Below are 18432 nucleotides of genomic sequence, written 5' to 3'. Positions count from 1 at the left end.
AGGTTGTAGTTTATCATATCATAAGCCAAGGAGTATCTGTAATTGAGGGTGCAGAGCCAGTGGTAGACCAGCTGAGGAAAAGAGCAGAGCCATATTGATTTTGAAGAGGGTTGGGAGAGGACTAATGGAGGGATTTCTATACACTGTCCTAGGAAAAAAAAAAAAAACTTTAATTTTCCCCTTTACTGGAAACTACTATCCGACTATAACAACAGTAGATAGCTTTTCCCTCTCTGTACACTCTACAGCAACATAGTGCAATTGGAAGAGGTAGTGATTAGACATTAAATTAGCTTTTTCCACATTCAGCAATCTCTACTTAGGCCTAAAAAAAAAAATCATGCTTCAGTGTTAAAAAATAAGACTGAGTACCATAAGGTAGGAGTTGGTATTGGAAAAATATCCCTTTGGGGTTGAAGCATCCCCTCCAGGTGCTTGGGGAAATACTTGATGCCCGAAGACTCTGCAGTGACTACAGTCTTTAATCTTTTCTCAGTGACTCCAGGCCGAAACCAGATCCACTGTTAGTTTACCCACCAATCTGGAGCCAAGCCTAGAAATAGTTCCACCGCCGCCCCAGTGGCATGTGGGATGGAAACAAATGTTCTACATGGTGGCGCCTGTTGGCTCTGATCAGATAAATTAAGGAGTTGAGCATGTTTCCACCATTTGGTTTAGTTTTATTTTCGTCCCCAAATCCCTTTGCTCCCATTTTAAGGTCTGGCACTTTCTCACTGGCAAAGGCCATTCTGCCTTATCACTGTGAAAGCTTTCTCAAGTAGGAGCAGCCCCAGCCATATCCATCCTAAGGGACACTCAGTGTCCAGAAAACCAGTTATGCAGCTGTTACAGAAGATCATAACAGCCACCCCTTTGTCTCAGTTTGTCCCTTGAAAAATAAACTGTCAGAGAGACTACACTAGGTTTTTTTTAAATGAAAAAAAGGGTCTTTTTAAAGATCAAGATGTAAAGATTAGTTAAGTACACTGTTGCTTTGTTTATAGAAACAGTATTCAATTTAAAGAATGATACCTGAGGTCATCTTTGAAGAGAGTGACTACTCAAGTCACATTTTCTTCCAATACAGTACTATTCAGTTAACAGTCTACTGTTTTGGATCCAGAAAAAGGGCAATTTTATTTGGTTCCAACAAATATTTATTTATATCTCCAGATACTGGTCCAGCTTTCTGGTCATAGTCCCCTGTGTTCATTTCTTGGCTTTCCTACGGCCAGGAGATACTCCATAACCACAATGCTGTGAATGTTTTGTTCTGGGGTTACTACCAATACTGACTTAGAGTTGATCCAGCTCTGATTTAAGATAGTTTGTCTATGGCAGTTCATAAACTGCCCTAAAAAATGTAAGAAATGTAAGCAGGTGAGTAAGAAGAAAAAGAAAAGGAGGGCAATACTGATTGCTATTAGCTTTGCACTCCTCAATTCCCTGTCTGCTGAACTAGCCATAAACTGTGAACCAGAGCTATGACTATTGATGATTTTACCAATAATTCATCTGCCAAAAGCTTTTTAGATCATGGAGAAGTCAAAATTATTTCCACCACTTGGAATCAAGAACAAGTATATTCGGAAGTGATGCGCAAGGCCTGGTTGCTAGGACCATAAAAAACTCACATGACTATGAGGTTAGCACAGAAGTAATGAACACCATTTTCCCCTCAACAATGAGCTAAATTAGTAACTGTGGGAATATCTCCAGATAGTCCATACTTCTAAACTTAAATAGAATAATTCTTCTAAAGTTAAATAGAATAATTCTGCATTTATTTTAACTCCACATATGAGGAAAGGCCTTTCAGATATATTCTTTTGGGTATTTTTGTTTTTGTTTTGGTTCCAGGGATGAACCCCGGACCTTGCGCATGTGCTTGCCAGGCAGGCGGCAGCACCACTGAGCTAAATTCCCAGGTTCCAAGATATAGTCTTATACAAGCCCAAGATCTTTTAGGCAGTGCTGTATTATCTTGTTAGCACTGCATTCATGTGTACTGGCAGAGTCGATAGCAATAAACATTTATTAAATAAATGCTAAAAAGATAGCATTGCTTTATAAGGTGCTTTTTAAGAAGTCACTTAGTGACTTTATCAACTCCTGCATTCATCCACTACAGCATGCTGTAAAAATTAATTTTATGACTAAGGAAACAGTATTTGTGTAGTCAGATGTTTATTTTCCCAAGGATATACACGTCCCTGTGACCAACTTAATCTGTTGGTCTTATTCCCATGTAGGACTGTACCTACCTTCCTTAAACACTAACATTTCCTGATAGGATGACCATATGAATTTATCTTCCAAACTGAGATATATTTGGTGGTGAAAAGAGCATGATTAATAAGGAAAGCAGAACAAGAGGCACAAATTAGGAGATTCCCAGAGCAGTGGTGATTTAACTTCTTGACACTCTGCAATGTACCTGCCACAGTATTAAGTGTTAGGGGGGAAAAAAAAACCAACAAATATGTTTGCAGTTATAGTCAACAGACGGTGGAGAAAGTCTTCCTCAGTGAAATGAATCAGTACAATGTAATTCCTATCTTTACTGCATTTACCTGCAAAATTCCTATTTCCTTTATCAAATGTTTCCATTCTAGACAGGAGGGCTGAGAAACACTATTTTCCTGTACCTTGCTCTATTCCTACTTGGTGAAATCTTTATCTTTGAAATTTTTGTCCCAATTCATTTCTAGAAATTGACTGTTAATAAGTGGCTACAGGAATTAAAGCCTAGGGTTTCTAAAATAAGTCCATGTCTTGAGTTATTTTTCTTGTTTATTACAAGAAAACATCCATGGTGAATTTTTACTGCCCCTACATCAAGAGATAGAACACTCTTATGTTTAAAAGTAACAAGTTCAAAGACTCAACAACTGGGATCTCATCTTATTAAAATGCTTCTGCACTGCAAAAGAAACCATCAACAGAACTAAGAGACAACCTGCAATGTGGGAAATAATTTTTACCAGCTGGTCTACAGACAAAGCTCTACTATGTAGAATATAGAAAGAACATAAAAAAATCAGACCCCCAAATATAAAGACCCAATTCAAAAATGGACATCTGAAATGAACAGACATTTCTCAGACAAATAAGTAAAGGCAGTAAATAAACATATGAACAAATGTTCAACATCACTGGTCATTTGAGAGATGCAGATGAAAATAACAAAGATTCCACCTCAGCCCACAAAGAATGGCTGCTATCAAGAAACTAACCAATAACAAATGCTGGCGGGGTTGTGGAGGCAAAGGAATCCTCCTTCATTGCTGGTGGGAGTGCAGACTGGTGCAACCACTGTGGAAATCAATATGTAGATACCTCAAACAACTAGGATTAGAGGTCCCATTTGACCCAGCTATCCCTCTGCTGGGTATCTTCACAAAAGAATTATACCATAGTGATATATGCTCACCCATGTTTATAGCGGCACAGTTTGTAATAGCTAAAACTTGGAAACAGCCCATTTGTTCATCAGTTGGAGATTGGATAAAGAAGATGTGGTTTTTCATAAAATGGAGAACCACTCAGCCATAAAGAATGAGAAACTAGACACATTTATGGCTAAATGGATGCACATTAAAGCCACAATTTTAAGCGAAAGTAATAGGAAGCACATGTGTAAATACTGAATGATTTCTGTGATGTGAGAAACTAAAAATGTAAATAAGGATCAAAATGTATAATTGATAATTTGGGGCTGGGGATTTAGCTCAGTGGTTCGGTGGCCTGCCTTGCAAGTGCAAGGACCTGAGTTCAATCCCCCATACAAAAAAAAAAAAAAAAGATAATTTGAAATAGGAAGAAAAAGTCTAAAGGAGTAGGGGAAATGGGACAGGTAGGGGAAAGGAAGGAAGGGAAAGGAAAAAATATGAGAAAAGGAAAAAGATGGAAACAAAGTCTCTGTAAAATAGGAAAGGGTGGAAAAGGTGAAGGGAGGGAAGGGGAATGGGGAAAAATAAGAACCAAGATACATCATATAAAGGTACAAGATCCCAATGGTGAATGTAACTGTACTGTATACCTAAAGTGTACCAATAAATTTAATGAAAAAATTATAGGTGTGTAATACTGGGTATTTATTCTGCATTATGCAACTTGGACCACTGAGATAGTAGTGTCTGAGTGACTCTGAACTTCTCCACTGACTTCCTCTCTCCCCTCCTCTACCTTCCTTCCCAGGAGCTGAAGCTCAGCAGTAAGCCTTGGGGAAAAAGTCATCAAGAAAAGGTACCTGAACCACTGCAGCAGTCCATGAAGATTTAGCAGAAAGGTCCCAGGGGAAACAATTTCTTGTAGAACTCTATTGCTCTTGGAATTCATCCACATACAGAGTTTTATCTATTACCTTTCTCTTTCTCTTTGCAGCTGGACACTCTGGTAAATTTGGCCTGGAGGTGTCTTTCATCACCTTTTGGATGCCAGAAAGAGGAAACATGAGGTTATGAGGTTCAGAACAATTATGTTTGGTAAGGATCTCTCCCCCCACCCCTCTCTCTATATATATCTTTTTCTTATCACCTCTTATCTCCTTTTTCTCTTTTTCTTATCTTTATTTCTATTTCTATCTCTATGTCTCTTCCTTTTTCTTATCTCATAAGAGTTTTGACAAAAGGGAAATAGAAACAAGCCTATTAGATTTTAGCGGGGAGGGGTACTGGTATTCGAACTCAGGACCTTATGCTTGCAAGGCAGGCTCAAAATTCACCTTGATATGACAAAGTAAGGTAAGAGGCCAGGAGGGATTCTGGGTCACATCCATAGGAAATAACAAGGTGTGTCCATACTTGGATTCTTTCTCAGGGTACCTGCAAGGGCAGCTCTGCAGTAGCCATCAAGATCGAAGTTTGCACCTGTAGCCTAGTATGGTGCCAATACACTTTAGGTATTTATCCCTTTTGATGACTAATAGCTCTTGTCCTCTAAAATATCTGGTAAATAAGAGTTATGATGAAGAAGTGAGGAAAAATAAATTGGTGAATATGCTGATTAAAACATCCTCACATTTGCCAGGCCAGAACCAAAGGTTGCCCATTTTACAATCATATCACTGTTGTTGCATTCATTAAAATGATGACTGCATGAGGGACACCACCTTCCAGAATACATTTCACTGAGATCCAGCAGCTAAGAGTCTCCAAATTAATATATACTTAAAAAATAAAACTCTATGTCACTGTAGGAAAGTCTTCTCAATTCCAGATAACTTAGTGCTACATTAATCTCAACATAATTTTCTTTTCTGTACCTTTCATTTATTTCCTTCTAAACTACTTAGGAGAAAAATACAATATTCATGTAATCTCTGAGAACCAGAAACATTTAGATTCAGAACAAAAATACTCAGCTGGTCATCATTTTAGTACCATAGCTAAAGCTTTGTCCCTTTTCCTTTTGAATCTCTCCCATAAACAAGAAGATGCATTTAGAACTAATTACACAAATACTAGTGGAATCATTGTATTCTAAATAGTCTTCCATTAGATGCAATAGTACTACCTTTGAAAGAGAGCTTTGTACTACCTAAAAATCTCTAATTTGAAAGACAGTGTATATGCCCAGAAACTTTCATGTTGCATATTAAATATTAAGGCTTTCTAGAAATCTTCAGAAATTTTCAAATATTTCTCCTTACATGTGGTTATTGAAAACTTCCTAGGTGTTTAAAAATATTAAAACAATCACGGGTTCATATTAATTCTTACTGCAAGTCACCTGTATTTATTTAGGATTACTGTACCAAATAAATATAAATTAATATTGATATTGAAATTAAAGAAATCACACTGCAAATGTTGGATTTAGAATCATTATGAGATTAGGAAAATTCTCAGAAATTTAATCAGATTAACTGTCAATAAGAGAACAAGATAAATTGAGACATTTCCCCTGAGCTGGTATTTTCTCAATGTAGGAAATTCTAGGACCCTCTGCACCTATTCAGTTGGAACAGGTGCACTATTTATTCGACAAAATTAAACACCAATGCTAGGTCTATCCTAGTTAGGACACTCATAACCTAGATTGAAAATAGTTTTACTCATATGCTGGAGGCACTTGAGGTAGTCCCAGAGTATACAGAAACTCTGACCCCATAAGTAGTCATACACTTATGGCTTTGATTTGGAAATGTGACAAGGCAGGGCTACAGTCACTCTACATGAAATGAATTCCAGTATAAATTTTTCATCCCAGAGACATTGTGTGTGTGTGTGTGTGTGTGTGTGTGGTACCAGGGATCAAACTCAGGACCTTGCACTTGCGAGGCAGGCGCAGCACCACTGAGCTAAATCCCTGGATCCCAAAGCCAATTCTTAAACTCTCTTTCTCTCAGTTTCACACTGAAGTTATTATCCAATGTGATGGAAATTTTTCTATACCTCTAAAAGAAGAGCTGCAGGAAATACAATAAGACAATGAAGTAAAGGGAAGCACCAACCTGTCACTGCTTATCATAGGCAGAGGGGAAACTAGCCAGAGGGAAAGTGAATTTATTTTTGAAAATGCCATTCCCACTAAAATCATTTCAAACAGAAGAAAATATAAAGATGAAGAGAAGACAGGTAGACATGGAGCAGTAACTCTGGGAAGAATCTTGAGCTTATCTGGACCTTCAGGTGAATACATTAAGTGGGAACCCATGAACTTCCTGCAACTACGAATGGCAAAGACTGTGTGATTGTGTAATATTATCCTCAAACTTTCATTCAAGAACATAAGCCATCAAAATCAGAATTAAAAACTTTAGGAAAAAGAAGAAATGAAATATAAAATAAATTTTTAGAGTTATAAAACTGGGTTCATGTTTAGAAATAGTTTCTGAAGAAGATGCATGAAAATAATAATCTTGGTATACAATTACAGATTATGTCAACAAATTCAAAGAGAAGGTAAAGTCAAATGTGTTCTGAAAGTTTCATCTTTCCCTAGGAGAAGCTGGTAGAAACTGCTTCATTGTTGAAATTGATAGTGAAATAATTTGAAAATATCTTAATGTCAAGTTACCTGGCAATGAGTGTAAAACTTCAAAATAACTAGCGAAAAAGGAAAAAATTAAATGAAGAAAATATAATCAACTTTCAAAGACAAAGAGGTTTATATACATTGGATTAATTATTTCATAAAATATAATGAGATGAAATATACAAAGTTGTTAGCAGTGACAGTAATCTCTCTGTTTTAATGGGATTTTATTGGAAATACTTAACACTACCAGAAAGCACTACAGTGTGGACTCCTAGAGTATTTTACAATCATGTCACTTAGCCCAGGTGTATGTTGTATGAATATTAATAGCCTGATTCCAGGCTGTTCATCAGCAGTGACCTTCAACATGCTAAATACTTTTTATAAAGCTTGAATATAAAGGACGAGATCCTGCAGCAGAGCATCTGATTTCTTCTTCATGTTAGAAAACCAATAGAACCGAGAGGAATAAGGATATACTGTTTCTTCTTGATGGAACATTCAGTGTTGTCTTAGTTATTTCTCATTATTGAGACAAAAATACTCATAACCTAAGTTAAAAGAGGAAGGTTTATTTAGCTCACACTTTGTAGAGGTTTCAGTCTATAATAAGCTGGCTCCAAGGCAGGGTGACATGGCAGAGCGGCGTTGCAGAGGAGAAACGCTTCATGGTGGGCAGAAGTAGCAAAGCAAGCAAGGGACAAGACAAGCCTCTTTATGTCCCTTATATTGTATCTAGGCGACTAGTATTAGGGTAGTGCCAAACCAATCAGTGGGCTGATTTAGTAATCCTAGCACTCTTAATCCTAGCACTGCACGATTCAGTCACACACTCTAGATACAGCCACCTCTGAAAAATCCACCTTTGACTGCCTGAAGCTCTGGAGGAACATCTAGACATAAGAAATAATAACTAAATTCATTTTAATTTATCCACAATCATCAATATACTTGAATATGATATTTCTCCAAAACATAATAATTGAGAAAATCCTCTATCTATACAGTGTGGTCATTAAATAACTATAGTGAAGCCAGGTGTGGTGGCTCATGCCTGTAATCCCAGCACTCGGGAGGCTGAGGCAGGAGGATCCCTGTAAGTTTGAGACCGGCCTGAGCTACACAGTGAGTTCCAGGTCAGTCTCTTTCTTTTTCTTTTTTTGGTAACTGAGATTGAACTCAGGATCTTGCGCTTGCAAGGAAGGCAATGGAACCACTGAACTAAATCCCCCAGGTAAGTCTCAACTACACAGTGAGACCCTGTCTCAAAAAACAAAACAAAACAAAAAAACGATAGTGATTATTCCTTGAGATTATATCATATAGAAAGATCAAAGAGCACAATATAGTAAATTTCAGAAATAGATTATCAGTTATTTAGAAACTTTGTTAAACTATTGCTAGAAATCAGCAAGAAAAATGGGCTTTTCAACATAAACTTAATAAATGTTTTATCATCCATATGGAAAAAGTTATCCTTATTTTACAACATACTGAAAATATCTAAGACAATTAGGAAAACATTTCTAAAACTTTGATTTGGGAAAAGATTAAAATAATTTTTCTAAAAAATCATAAACTGTAAAAAAAAAAGATTTGACAAATTAAAAACTTGTAGGCAACTCATGAATAAAAAGGTATTCCACAGGGCTCAGGATGTCACTCAGTGGTAAAGCATGTACTCAATATACCCAAGACCCTGGGACAGAGAGAGGGAGGGAGGGAGGGAAAGAGAAAGGGGGGGAGAGGGAGAGAGAGAGAGAGAGAGAGAGAGAGGGAGAGAGAGCTCACACCCACCAGAAAGTTCCCTAAATCCGGCAGAAAATATGGATATCCATGTAGAGGAGGCATTTAAAAGCCAATTTAAAACAGGAGGTATGAGCAGAAAAACAACTCTCTAGGTCATATTATAGTTTGTTGAAAGTAAAGAACAAAGAAAAATATTAAAACCTGAATGAGAGAAGTGCTAAAGGAAGGAGGAAATAAACACCACAGATCGAGAGATGATATTTACAAACATAAAATTATATTTATAGTATATGAATACTACAAAGAAAGAAGAAAATTAAAAGATGGCCATAAAATAGTCTACATAAAGGCAATTCACAAAAGTTAAATCTTAATAGCCAATAAAGCATATAAGCAAAAATATCCCGTCTTACTTCTAACTGAAGTATAAATTAAAATAGAATATGATGCATATTGGAAAAATGATCAGAATTTTTCAGTTTTTTTTAACTTTTGGTAAGAATTTGTAGCATTAGGAAGTCTCATCCACTGACAAGAATGTACAACTGAGACACAACTTTGGAGATCAATGCAATATCTGACAAAGTTGGAGATGCCTATACCCTAAGCAAATCCATTGTCCCTGACCTAAAGAAACTCCTACAGGTGTGCAAGCATAGGTATGTAGGAATGCACATTTTAGTATCAAAATGAGACTGGATAAATAAGTTACAATGCTTTTTTATAGTGAGCTATTACACAATGAAGATATATGAATTATAGAAACAAGTATCCATCCATGTGGATAAATCTCAGAAACAATCCCAAGTTAATAAAGCTAGATGCAGAACTATACATGTAGTTTATTATGTTTCTCTTTGTAACAGATTTTATTTTCTAGAGAAATTTTAGGTTCACAAAAAAATTGGGAAGTAAGTACAGAGATTTTCCTTATATCTCCTGCCTCTATGTATATATTAAGTTTAAGAGTTTTGTTGCTTTTTGGGTTTTTGGTTTTTTGTTTTTTGTTTTTTTAGTACTGGGGATTGAACTCGGGTCCTTGCGCTTGTGAGGCAGGTGGCAGAGCCACTGAGCTAAATCCCCGGCACAGTTTAAGAGTTCTTTGTATACTTTGGATAAAAATCCTTTATCAGATTTTTATCATTAAATTTATTGGTTCTTTTTAGATATACAATATAGTTATATTCATCATTAGGATCAAGTATTAAATGTTTTATATGTGCTCTTTACTTGTGTGGGGCTGTTGTGCTCAGGGTTTGCAAGAGAAATAGATCTAACATAGGACATGTAATTTATAGGATTATTTTATAATAGTGACCCAAAAAGTCAAATGCAGATGAGTGTAAGAGATCTAACTGCACATTAGAGACCCAAAGAATCCAGCCAAGGGCCTGAATCCCACAGCAATGTCCTGCACAAGTCCAGATGAAGGCCAAAAGCCCATGGCAATGTCCTCCTTGAGTCCAGCCAGTAGCCCAGAGCCCACAGCAATGTCTCATGTGAGTCCATATCAAGGATCTGCACGTGGAAGGCCCAATGGCCAGAGGTGGAAGCCAGAAAACATGCACTGGTAGGGTAAAGGATTTGTGCCACCAGGCTGAGGGATCTACACGGGAGTCAGGAAGTGACGCTCATGGGGAAGATGAAAGCTCCCCTGACAAGAAGGTCAGCCATTCCCAGGGACAGGAAGGCCTAGAGGACAGCCAAGTTCACATCAGGAAAACTAACCACAGCAAGCTTCTCCTAAAAAATCAACAGTCCATGATCTTCCCCTCCGGTTCTTTTTATGCCTTTGGCAACAATCTAGCTGATCCAGTTCAGCTGGGCATTCCAAGTTGATCATTAGGTAATCCACCACAGACTATAAAGATGGATAAAATATGATCTCATTTCAAAAGGCCTTGGATCTTATTTTGTAGAAGATATTTACAAACTATATAAACAAACTATCACACTGCAGCACTGAATGTTTTCTCGGAGCATAGTACAAAAGACATAGTCAATCACTTACACAGCAAACATCACTATGCCTCTCTCTACATGAGACACCAGAGCTTTGGCCTTACATTCAGGGGCCTCCACTATCTAGCATAGGAATATCTTTGTAGCTTTATGCTCTGTGCCTCCTCCAGCACACAAAGTCTCCGTTCACCTTTCCTGGTTATTGTTCTCACCACTCCTCCTATTTATACGCTTGTCAAAACCCAATCCCATCTTTGAAACAGTAATAAATACACTTCTTCTGCTACATTTTTCTCATGTCCCTCAGTCAGAATTAGTCTTTTCCTCCTCTTTTCTAGCAAGTAAATTCATCTATATCATTGTTGTTGAATCTGAACTTAGATATTGGTGACTCCTGTGTCCGTCCACCTCTTGCACTGGATGGTCATGGGCGGGACATTCATTCATTTTTGTGTCATCTTCAGACATAGCATATGGTACATGTGAAGTTAATGTTTATGCTATTGTTCCAAATAAAATTAGGCTATGATTCCTATGAATGCATATAAAGAAGTTTTTGAATTAAATCGAGGTATGAAAACCCGACCCCTCTGTTTTGTATTCTTGATGCAGAATTCCCAAGATGACATACTTCAGTGTGGATGGAAATACACCAAGTATATATTGTAAAATAAAACAATGTTGCAAATAAATATGTAAAGTATAATCCTGTTTTTATTTTAAAGTTATTATTATATGTTGTCATATATGAAGAACACTGAAAAATAAAATAACCTACTACTGCTATAAGTAAAATTATGGAAAGTTAATTCTATATCTGTTACAGACTTCTGCAGTATTTAAATATTTTACAATGAACAGATATTAGTCTTATAAAGAGAAAAAATAAACTATTTTTAAAAATAGAGTAATAACCCCAGAAGTTATGTCATTGCCTTTTTTTTTTTTTTCTTTTTTTAGTACCAGGGATCAAACTCTGGACCTTGTATTTGACAGGCAGGCACAGTACTACTGAGCTAATTCCCCAGCCCCTGCCATTGCCTCTTACTTCCATTATTTTTATGTTAGATTTTCTAGTTTTATTTGGCATTAATATAAGAGTTTTCTTAAAATAAGCAAGCGGTAGTAATTTTACTTCTAAAATATAAAAAGTAAATATTTCCTATGCTTTTCTTTTCCTCTGTACTTGAGATCCAAAAGAAATAGTAATGAGGCATTGAAAGGGGGTTCGCGTGCCCTTTCGGTGCCCCTTACCCAATTAGGCCACTCACGCACCGAGAGGTCCGGCAGGAGATCTTTATTGTAGGGAGGCGAGCAGGAGGCAGAAAAGCAGAGAGAGAGAGAGAGAGAGGAGGAGGAAGAAGCAGGAGAGAGAAGAACAAAGAAAGGAAGGTCCTTTTATCAGTTTTGGGGTGGGCTATTGTTTATTTATGAGGAGTGAGTTACTTTTAAGCTATCACAGGCCAGATTGTTTTTATGGGCCCAGTCCTGCAGACACAGGTTTCAACTTTCCTGGACCACTGTGGCCTTGGTGGGGAGGGAAACCAGAGATAAGGGCATGAAGTCATTTTAGGAGCCAAGATGTACCAGGAGAATGCAGCCTGTGAGGCGGCGTCACATCATACTTTAACATGATCAATTCCCTAACAGGCATTATAACATTTGGTCTACTATAAAGTGAAAAAAAGATTAACTAAAAATATTTCTTACATTTTTTGTTTGTTTCCACTTTTCTGATATACTTAGGTGCTTTTTTGATGTGATCCTCTTCTGTGTGAGTTGAAAAACATTTCTCCAATACTGTACATAGCTAGTCAAGTGGAAACTAGTCAGGTGCATCATTGATTTAGCGGAGAGGAAAGGAAGAAAGCAATTCAATTTTTTCCCAGCCCCCTTGGGAAGGCTAAGAAGAACTTAATTCAACCTGAAGTGTTGTAAACACCCTGAGATGAAGCAGCTTTTCACCTGTGAGCTACAGAACCGCTTTCTCTAAGTGAACGTGCATCCTCAGTGAACAAGTTTACAGCTGTTCAGGGCAAAGGGCAGAGGCACAAACATGAGACAGTAGGAATGGAACATGCTTTCTCTGCTGGTAAGGAAATTAAAAATAACCCCAGAACTATCATCCATCAGATGTTCTTGTCAATACTTAAGGTATCCCTGAGAAAGTAAAAAAGGAAGTATATCTCATCTTGAAATGTCCTAGAATGTTCAGCATTTAGTTTCATTTTGGAAACTTCTCATCTTGGAACACAGCCTCCCTTTTCTTGCTTCTTAAGAGAGAACTAAATGGCGAATTCAAACCAGAACTGAGATGAGCAGCAGTCTTCATTTCCGTTTATGATTAGGGCAAAGACACATTATAGAGATATATGTTCCTTTCTACAAAAGCCAGAGCAATAAATGGGCTCTCAAGTTCTGTATTTCAGAAGAGTTATAGAATTGCTATGTGATTTTATTTTTCACAAGCATGATTCTTTTATTGAACATTCCCTTTATTTGGTATTTTTTTAGTCCATTTGTTCATCTGCTTCTTCAATGAATGCATATTAAGCATTCATTATGTCCAAAGCACTGCTAAGTATTTGTCATGATACAATTTCACAGATGCTTAACACCCAAGGACATTGTTAATAGTTTTTTTTCTTCTACTCACACACAAGCAAGGAATGGTCATTACTTTCTTTTTGCATTCTGGCCACCAGCTCTCATTTCTGTCTGCCTGAGGGGTAACTCTGTAGCACTGATCTCAAATTACTTAAATCTGTATGAACTGATTCAGCAGTGCTCAAGACTACCTGTAAAGTAGGAGTCAATATGTTGTGAATCAGACTTTAAGGATCTCTCATATAGAAAATAAGCTTTAACACAGCGATTAATAAACTTTGCTACATGTTAGGATCACGTGGAAGTTTTTCTTCTAACCCCAATGTCCAGGCTGCTTCCACACCGAATATACCAGAATCTCTAGGAATGAGGCCACAGAAGAGGATCACATCAACATGTGTCAATGTTTTTTTAACAACTCTCCCAGTTATTCTAAAGTGCAGTCAACATTGAGAACCAAAGCTTTAATAAACTTTGAAGTAACTATATCTGTGCATCTGAAAATTATTCTTCCTAACCCATAGGGTTTTGGCTTTGGTTTTGCTATTTTTCTAACAACTGGTTGCTGGAAATCTTATTCTGTCATCACTGGGACATCATTTTCTAAAGGTCACAGATATATAGATGTAGTCATTAACTTAAAGCAGTACTACCGTTCAGGATAGCTAATGCCATGCGTCAAGTACTTCAACCCCAGCATTTCTCCTACTTGGGGGAGAATGGTAAAAGAATGTACGAGGGGAATTTCAAATTCTACGCCTTTTTAAGTACTTGCCCAAAGGCAAGAAGAAAGCAACTGCATCATTTACAGGAGAAAAGCTAGCCTTCCTCAGAATGTCTCTTCGGTCAGCCTTTCCTTCCTTCTTCTTGCAACATTAAAAGGGCAGAAGTACTTCAAATAATTGCTGAATTTTATATTTTAAAGATTATTTAGAATATGTGAGGAAAACAGTTAAGTAATTCTTAATAGGTTGACTTTTCTGTTTTAGGAACCTATATTTGTTTATTAGGGCCTATATTTTTAATATTAAAATTTTATACCTGTATTGTTCATTTTTTTCCCTTCACTGGGATGAAATACCTGACACCTGCAACCTAAAGAGAGGAGGCTTATTTTATTTCAGAGGTTTCAGTGCACAATCAGATAGCAGAAGGGTGCAGCAGAGCAAAACTGCTCAATTCGTGGCAGTCAGGAAGCAGAGCAGGGGAAGAGTACCAAAAAGGAAGGTGATCAGATAGAGACACCAAGCTAACACTTTTCCTAACCCACCCAGACACACTCGGAGTGTGCTTTTCTAATCCTCCTGGCAGCTGTAATCAAGTTGACAATTAAGCTTGACTATCACAAACCTAAGTCAAATGTTACAGCCAAACAATGTATCAAACTAAAACTTACTTTTATTGATGAAAATGAAGGAAGGCCACATCTGACTTTGCAAAACAATGGTTTCAACGAAAGGTGAAGTCAGTGTTGGAAGCAATGGAAGCACATATTAAAAATATGTCAGCTGGGGATTTAGCTCAGTGGTTCCACTGCCTGCCTCATAAGCGCAAGGTCCCGAGTTTGATCCTGGTACAAAATATATATATATATATATATTCCAGGGCCAGGAATTTAGCTCAGTTCCGCTGCCTGCCTCGCAAGCAAAATGTCCCAAGTTCAATCCCTGGTACAATTTAAAAAAAGTCAATTCCAACAAAAACAGTGCATAAAATGTTGTTGGTACACATGTTGAATATTATAACTTCAATTCTCACAAGCAACCAAGCTTATAATTCTCAGATTACAGCACTTCATTGGTATTTTTGAACCTCTTTGCTTATCACCTCGCATCTAATTTACTCTTTCTTCCTCTTACAAAGAAAATATCTATTTTAAATCTGGGATTTATCCTTTCAGTTAATATTGTTACACTTTTATTCTACCTATTTAGATCTTAAAAGTATTTAGCATTATTTTTTGCCCATTTTAACCTATACCTATAGAGTTATCTACTACATATACTTTTACACTTGATTTTTCATTTTTCAGCAGAAAATGTGAAGGATTAATCTATGTTGGTGTTTTATTTCTATTTCTTTCTATAAACCATTCCATTGAATGAATTATATCAGTAGGTCCTATTTTTAATGTTTGTATTGTTATTTGCTTCTTTTACCTTTTATACTCTCAAATTTTTTCATCCCAATAGCAGTGTTGTGATACACACTTGCATGCCCAGGTATTAGTAGGCCAGGGAACATATAAAATTTCACCTTTACTACATGTTACACTGACCTACAAATTAGTTTCCCCATAAAAGAACCACCCACAAGCACTGGATGAGAGTTCCTAATTTAAATTTTCTGGTAGTGGTATAGAAACTCTCTTTAGGAAAGCTCAGTAAAAAATCACTTAAATGACAATCACTGTGTACCACTTGAATGAGAACACAGTGAAAGGAATTCTTATGATGTAAAATGCCACTTTGTACATCAGTGATAAAGCTGGATCCTAGAGTCTCTGAGCCATTGAAGGAACAACAACATGGGTATGTATCACTAGGTCGTGAATAATTTTAAAATTCCAAAATCATTTTATAAATACCTAAAATGTGACAATGATACTAAAGGAAACTTTATAGAATAGTTTTAATGATGGATTATAGCTAAAGAAAGTAGGTATAGAACTAAAGTACACATTCTGTTGTATTAATACATATTCTGTGTAATAAAATTAATGATTAAAATAAATCACCCCAAATGCTTTTTTAAGCCAAAGAAGAAAGGGATAAAAACATCCACTAGTAAAAGAGAAGAACTGTCTTATCTTTGTTCAGTGGGCTTTAAGACTGACAGGTACCTACTCAGACTATAAATGGTAAAAGTTAATAGCATGTTTTCTATTAACATTAATGTATATTTCTAAACACTGGTAGTTGTTTATGTAAGTCACAGAATGATTAACAGTTTTGTACTAAAAAGATCAATCCTATTGTTTACTCTTTCATTCTCTCATTCAAAACATTATATTTGTGAAGATACTTCTGTGAGAAAACATAGTATAAAGACGATTCTATTTATATATACGACCTGATTTAAGCAGTTCCTGTCTTTCACACCTAAAGAAATATTTACAATTCAAGGGAAGAGATAGGATCACACCAAACATCAGACTTGAGCATTTAGAATTTGTTGGTTCCATATTCTTCAGGTCCAATCAGAAGGTCCTTCTTCCTTTGTGAGAATATTTTGAGTTTCCAGATTCACAATATCACTTACACTTACATTCTATACTTAGGATTGCAGGGTGCAGTCTCAGAGATGGAGAAATATACAAGAATATGTATATATCTCAAAAGATATAATCTTAATCTGAGGGAAAATTGAAGGTGTATTTCACTGAACAATTATTAGATTCACAAAAATGAGTTAGTGGGGAAGTTTCTGGCACTGCGCAAAGGATTGTGTTAGTTTTAGAATTCAGAGACTATGTTTTCTGAGTTTTCAGACTTAATATTCTATCTCTGTATAAGACCTTTAAGTCTTTGTTTGCTGAAGAAAAAGAGCATGAAATGTAAGGCCTAGAAGTCGCATTGTAACACTGAAGGCTGACCAGGTGCTGAGGGACTTCATGCTATTTATTTAACCATGTTGTAATGCCCTTTCCAATCCCAAATTCATTCTTGCTCTAGAATATTATTGAAATGGGACTTGTGAGATACACAGTCCATTTCAACAAACAGCAATCTAATTCTTCCTTTACACATTCCAAGGAAGAGGAAGAAAAATGGTACCTTGTCAGGTTTTACATAGGCTGAGGTGAGCAGAAAGAAACTCCAGAATCCTAACTGCCAAAAGGCACCAGAGCAGACTGTGATACACATAGACAGATATGTCAGAAGACACATGTATGAGTGGTTTAATCTGTTCAACTGAAAGACTGCAGTATGAATAGTCACACAGGCTCACCTCCAGGGCAGCCAGCATTACACTCTGTAAAGAATCCCATTGATAAGAATCAATATGTGTGATTGATCTTAACTACAAATACTTCATCAGAAGCTGAGAAAAGGGGCATTACCACTTAATTCTGCCCTTTTCCTGGCTTTAGTTCCAACTTCTTTCCATGGTAAGAGAGACAGAAGGGGGCCAGAAAGTGGGTTTCCCATTCACCCCACTTCTCCAAGATGTTTTATACAGCAAAGCCATGTGCGGATGTGGATACAAAGTGGGACAAAACTATAAGATCCAATGGAAAATTACAAGGTGGGCATGAGGTGGAACAACATATGACCAACCAATAAGAATAAAAGCACAGTCACCCAGGTAATATTGATCAAGTGCGGGCCAAATGGGGGAGCAAGTCATGTGGCAAGCATACAAGGATTTTCAGTAAGGGTGGGGGTCAGGGATATTTCCTAGAAAGGCTGGGCTAGGACCTTGCCCCTCCACCCAGCCAGCTTCTTTCTTGTCAGAACTTCTTTTCCAACTTGGTCCCAACTTCTTTCATGTCAGAAAAGCCCATGATTATCTGATTTTAAAGCAATGTGTCAGGTAAATTTAAATTTTAGGTATCTCAAGTTGAAATTTACAATTCAGGGATAAAGGAATTTTGCATGTTTTGAATCCAATGCTGAGCTTACAGTGGGATGAGTATGTCTTTTATGCTGTTCCCTCGTACAAACAAAAGGACTGGAGCTTCTAGTCCCTAGACAACACCTAAGGTATCATAGCATCGCCTCCTGGAGACACAGACACTCTCGTGGGCCAGAATTAGAAAACCTTGATCAGTATGAAAAGAAGCAAATACTCCATCGGCCACAGGCTGTTCTTGGCCTTGTAGATGCTGCTCATCCTCAGAAAGGAGACAACCACACTTACGACATCTCAAGCTCCTAACACAGGTTTAAAAACAGGGTCTTCCCATCCTTTTGATTTCATCCAGTATTATTCATTTGACTTTTTTTTTCTTTCCTTGAGTTTATTGTACTTTTTAGGGTTATAGTACAGTTACATTCATTGTTGGGATCTTGCACCTTTACATGGTAGATCTTAGGGCCAGGGATTTAGCTCAGCGGTTCGGTGGCCTGCCTTGCAAGCGCAAGGACCCGAGTTCAATCCCCGGTACAAAAAAAAAAAAAAAAAAAA

General features: G+C 37.0%; 1 long non-coding RNA gene across 1 annotated transcript in view; it reads right to left on the bottom strand.

The window, feature by feature from the left end:
- Positions 1-4258: 4258 nt before the first annotated feature.
- Positions 4259-18432, bottom strand: part of LOC104856581 — a 112104-nt gene continuing 97930 nt past the window's right edge. The window contains exon 6 of the long non-coding RNA XR_004517524.1: positions 4259-4429. This is a non-coding gene — a long non-coding RNA (uncharacterized LOC104856581). The remainder of the gene's footprint in view (positions 4430-18432) is intronic.

The sequence above is a fragment of the Fukomys damarensis genome, unplaced genomic scaffold (assembly GCF_012274545.1).
Source record: "Fukomys damarensis isolate Sample0158 unplaced genomic scaffold, DMR_v1.0_HiC HiC_scaffold_16, whole genome shotgun sequence".
Classification (NCBI taxonomy): domain Eukaryota; kingdom Metazoa; phylum Chordata; class Mammalia; order Rodentia; family Bathyergidae; genus Fukomys; species Fukomys damarensis.
The sequence above is the reverse complement of the archived record's forward strand: the minus strand, read 5'-3'. Positions and strand labels throughout refer to the sequence as shown.